The sequence below is a fragment of the Melitaea cinxia genome, chromosome 1 (assembly GCF_905220565.1).
Source record: "Melitaea cinxia chromosome 1, ilMelCinx1.1, whole genome shotgun sequence".
Taxonomy (NCBI): domain Eukaryota; kingdom Metazoa; phylum Arthropoda; class Insecta; order Lepidoptera; family Nymphalidae; genus Melitaea; species Melitaea cinxia.
The window spans coordinates 3,158,655-3,164,654 of record NC_059394.1 but is presented as its reverse complement, the minus strand read 5'-3'; positions in this window follow the sequence as shown (position 1 = coordinate 3,164,654).

Genomic DNA, 6,000 nt, shown 5'->3' with positions numbered 1-6,000 from the left:
ATAGTGAAGAAGGCAGCAGAGGCAGACTTTCCCCACCTAGTTGGACAAGTGACCTAAAAAGAGACGCAGGGATTTCCCGTGACTTTTTTTAAAATTCCGCTGGTTTGGTTTGGTCTTTTACTGGCTGGCAGCACAAGACGTGAATGTTGGGCAGTAAATACATATATACGAATGAAGAGATTAAGATGTATACTTTCATTTTCCAACAATTCTGTATTATATCATAATGAGCCTCAGCATACGTTCGGGCTAATGATATTTACATAACCTGTTCTTAGCCTTCTGCAGAAGGAACCAAATGTGAATTTTAAAAGCTAATTTAATCTTAATTAAAACGTCGTTCCGGAATAATAATTATTTCTCGAAAATTTAATTGTCTGTCTTTAAAAAAAAAACCTCTCGGCGTGTGTTGGTATTCCATTTTTTAGGAAAAGTTTTCTTGTTATTTTTAATTTGGTTATAGCTCTCGTTTACTCTTTTGTTTTTTATACATATTTGTGTTTATTGAAAAAGTTTTGACGTCGTAGAAGTAGCCTTAGGTACTTAGGTACTTAGGTTCAGTGGTTAAGTAGAGTGATTGTATAATACTTCCTAGAAAATTTGCTAGGCATTTGCTATCTCAATAATTCTTAAATAGTATCTGTTTCTATATTCTGTTTAGGCAATATTGTTACATCAATCCTCTGCCACGTGTAACGTCAAGGTGACCAGGATGTTTATTATCCTATCAAGGACACTTGAACATGATTATTGGGGGCTTGAAACCCTTCTTTGTTCTTCGGTTTATATTTATCTTTGCTTGGAGTTTCAGATAGAGTTTGTTAAGTAAATATTTTACACTTCCATATCGATCTTAATTCAAGATATCATGGTTTCCTTAATCTTTTAATTCAATAATGTTGAGTATTTTTATCTTTTTCAAATAATGTGAACGATAATCGATATAAATAGAAAAAAATACTCCTTACATTAAGTGGCTATTTATAGCGTTCATCCACGGTTAGAAATTTATTCCACTGAATTGCCTTAAGCTTACAATAAAAATAAAAATCAAATAGATGGTTACGGTAGTTACACATGAACGTGGTTTAACTATTACGACTCCTCGTTAAATATCATTAGGAAACATAATCTTTTTATGAAATTAATACTAACTAATCAATAGTATATTATTAGATATAAATGAAAATAAAAATATTCTGTAACCAGATAAACAACTTGCTCAAAATCTGGATCAGCTCTCTGGGAGATAATACCTCGATCTAACAGAAGGTCAGAGCCAAATACAAATGTCATATGGTCAAATGTCCTGGTTCGACGTGTGGACCACGGAGGTAAAACAACCAGGGGGTGTAGCAAGTTTCTATACTTCTATAGACGTCTATAGATAACCGTTTATCATTAGACGAACTGTATGCTTGTTTGCTTGTACTGGTATTAAAAAAAGTTTACGAAATCGGTACATAGTCTGTATTCTGCTCAACATGTCCGCAAGAGTGATTTACTTACTATTGTTTTGTATTCTGATTGGATTATCTATTCTATCTTAATCCCATTCACGATATTGTTTGTACTCAATTAAATCTCTAATTGAGATCAGGTCATAATATATGTATTACATTATAGAAGGATTAAGGAATTTTGGGCCAGATTTTCTTACGTTAAATTTTATCACGGTCACTTTCAGATGATTAAGATTGTCTCATTGAAGTAAAGGCTTGCTCTGCCAAACAAAACTAGAGTCATCTCCAGACGCAAACAAGTTTTGTTACATAAGTACAAAAAAATCATTTAAAATCTTATACTAATATTTAGATTTGTAATACTAGTAGATAGTATATTTACTTTTTTTATTCTAAACGGTCGTGCATTTCGAATTTCCGTTCTTGATAAATATTAGTCTTGGTGATAATACTCATCGTTCCCAGCGCCTTACTGTTATCAGTCAGTCTCCCTTTTTATTACGACGGTGCTATGGAATCACACAAATCACATAAATCTTTAAACGCTATATTATCGATTATTATATTATGGATTAACAGAACTTTCATATCATTCTAAATATTATGCCATCAAAACGATTAAATTACTCGTAGAGTGACGATATTCACCTATAATATTTCTCGATACATAAGCTATTTAACTCTAAAACTGTTTTTCATTTCAACCGTGGTACTTTCTGAGACTAACACGTTCAACCAAACAAACCCTTAAGTTTAAAATAATGAAACAGATTAATATTAATAAATATTTTATTAACTTTCAATTTCGTATTATCATTTTTTAGATTATTTGAAAATAACTATAGCGATGACGGCATACTCTCCCCTATAACTGTACCTTGCAACTGACAGCCACCTTTTAAAAAGTTTACGATAATCTCTTATCATTCGATCTAACGATACAGTTGTCAGTTTGTCAGTTGATGAACCGCGTTTGTCCGATGGCTTATCTTCGATATGCTATTACAACTTAAGGAAAATGTTAATTAAAATACTGTTGCGTATTTTATCAAGAGAATTAGTATAGTAAAATGTTAGCATCTTGGTAAGTCGTTGCTTTAGGCAAAAGCAGTCATAATGAATATATTTAATTACAATTCAATTAATAATAATTTAAAAAACCGTATTAATTATTACTGGCACTAAAGATCTATCTATCATCTAAGTTTAGTACGTATTAGACCGTACGTTTCGACATAAAATACGGTCCTCGTAAAATCATTATCAAGGTTAGTAGTATCACGATGTTCTGTATATTGTAAGGCCCATATCAGAAATAATCCATGACTACATTATTTGAAAAACAGTACAAATCAAACATACTATACGTCAATACTATTTAATGTGTGTTATCTATGAGTGTTTAGAATGAACGTATAACGTTATATTTTTATTTTAATAACAGTATTAAAGTTATAACAGATGTTTTCGATAAGTCACGTAATTTATTGTAATAAATGCGTCTTTTTCAAGTTCATATATCTTTTTGTGTTGTGATGAGGCAAACTCATGCTTAAATTTTTTGCTTTTCGTAACAATTTTTAACCAACTTCAAAAAGGAACTTTTTAATTCAACTGTATTTTTGTGTGTCACCTTATAAGTTTTTTACTAGTTGTACCGATTTTTATGTATTTTTTTTTAAATTGGAAGCTGGCGCTTGTCATGTGGTTCCATTTAAATTTGATCGATATTTGAGAATTTTGAGATAAAGCCGTAAAAATGCGTATTCAATTGATTACTTTTTTTTCGTTTGCGAGCAATTAATTTTAGAGATGATATCTGAAATCATGTCAAAGACGGGTCCAATGATCGTAAAACATTAAGCAGCTCCTGGGGTCTTTATTAGTCTTTATTATGTTGGAATGCAATTGAACTTTATTGCTTGCATGAACATTAATGTAACGGACTGAATAATGATATATCGTTACCAATGAACTTTATCAGATTTAATGCTGCAATTATTGTGGGTAGTTTTTTTTTCTCAGCGCTAAGATTTATTGTGCTGTTTTGTTTCAACCGATGCGATCACAAATACATAGGTACAATTACATACATGTGACTACAATAATGTACATGCTTACGGTACGTATATACTCGTATATGCCTGATTTACTTTTAAGTTAAATGTCTTCTAGCTTTGTCACTAGATCATGGTAATCTAAACTAATACGTCGTTTTTTAAGTACTTTGAGATATTCTAATTCTTTTAGTTCGTAACAAGGATCGTAAGCAGAAGAATTTACGATTATTTTTAAGATCGCGTTTTTTATATGTTATATACAATTGATAAATTGATAAATAACGACGCGGTCATAGCACTGGTTTGAGGCTGTTGCGCTGGCTGGTACATGACAAACATTTGCATTGGCCATATAGATGGTTGCCGTGGTCTGGGTGTTTGTGCAGTCTTTGTGGATCTCCCCACCGTGCCCCGTAGAGCACGTTAAGCCGTCGGTCGCGGTTGTTATCATGTACACCTGGATAGTGACGTTACACATAGTAGGCAATATATCCGCCAACCCGCATTGGAGCAGCGTGGTGGATTAAACTCTGATCCTTCTCCTGCACGGGGAAAGAGGCCTATGCCCAGCTGTGGGATATTACAGGCTGAAACGAAACAACGGATAAATTGGAGAAAAATACAGTTAGCTAGTAATAAATTTTATGACTTCATAATTTAAACATGTTACTAGTTTGGGACGCTTTGTCTAAAATACCTATCCGTTAGTCTTACGTTTCTAGTTTTGTTATTTATATAATTTTAATTAATGCTTTAGAAATGTAAAATTTATTATTGGCCTAAAATATTAAATATCTGATTTTAATATTAATATTTTTTTTTTAGTATTTAATTTTAAATTTCAAAATATAAACATTGTGTAATGTCTGTATTATTTTTAAATGTTGTCATATTATAAAATAATTATCATTAATAATTTTTATTGCAATATATAATGCTAAAATTTATAGAACTGTTTGTACTGGTTTTGGTTTTTAAGCTTTAAAGTTTAACGATCAGAAAGTAAAATTAACTAACTGGATATGGCGATACACCTCTGGAAAACATAAAGTCATCATACTTGATCTTTCGCCTTGACCACGCTGTGGTTTCTTAAATAATTTCCATGACGTTTTGTTTTGTCCCCGAAATAAATTAGTTCTTACAAAACTGAGAGTCGTTTTGATCACAGATTAAATAACTTCATTAGCTTTGTCATTTGCGTAAACTGAAAACTTATGGATGTATTTCACTGGTTGTACACGTGATTTTAGAATTAAATGTATTTCTTGTTAGTGTTTTGTTTCTCGTGAAAAGAATATTCTTTATTTATTTTGACATGTATTTAATTATGTTTAGCCCTTCGTACGGCAAATCATTTCTCGAAACTTGTCTGGCCATTCTTTATTTAAAAACATTGGATTGATTCTCTTTTTTTGTGATTGAGCATGCCAGTTCCATTAAAATTTTTCGTTCTTTTGTACCGTTAGTCTTATAGCATATTTAATGTTAATATATTTTTAAATACCTAAGCTTATTTTTTTTTCTATTGATAATTATAACTCTGTAGTCTAGGTCTTGGAGGTTTTTAATTAAAATATTTATAAGACAATATGCCATTTTAAGTTCGTCGAAGAGTCGAACCGTAATCCAAGGTTTTATTAAAAGTTGCTTCAGTCATAAGTCGCTGATTTTTGATTTATTTATCCATTCATTTTTACGTCTTATATTTAAAACACTATTGTTGTTATAATATAGCGTATGTTTTGGTTTGTAAATTTCGAATATTTTGAGGTTTATTGCATCTGGTCACTATTTTTTGCCATATAGGCATATGTTTAGAGATATTTGACGTGGGTTGACGTTTAAATATTCTTGAACGATCGTACGTTATTCATTTTGGAATGTCACTGAATCGTAAGTGAGAACACGAGCCTAACTATTATCTCGTTTCCGGCCCCGTGTATATTTTTTATCTGATTCTCACTACACGACCGCTTAATTTAAATTAATCGTCTTTTTATAAGCGTTTTGTTGAACATACATTATTCGATCGCTACAGTGGGTCCTGCATCCTCTCAGTATGATTCATTGATTCTCAATCGCTGTAGACGATGAAATAAATCATTACTGATTGCAGTTGTATTGTTGATGCGAATGAGGTCTGCGGTTACTGCTTACGTGCTTGACTTTCATACAACATCGTCCAATTAAATAGTGTCTCGCCGCAGTCGCCGTGATTGCGTCCGCCGTCGCTATGATCCCATCTCGCGATAAGAATGATTACCCGGACACCGGTTATGTTTTTGTTAACATTGCACATTCAATCCTAATTTTATCATAAATATTTATTTTACATAATTGACATTGAAAGTGGAGATCGGAGGTCAATTATTATCACCGTGAACACGTGAGACGAAAGGGAAAGTTTAATTAAAATCAGAGATTATACGATTTTGAGATGGCTGTTCATCATTAAAATTTATTTAAAACATTTT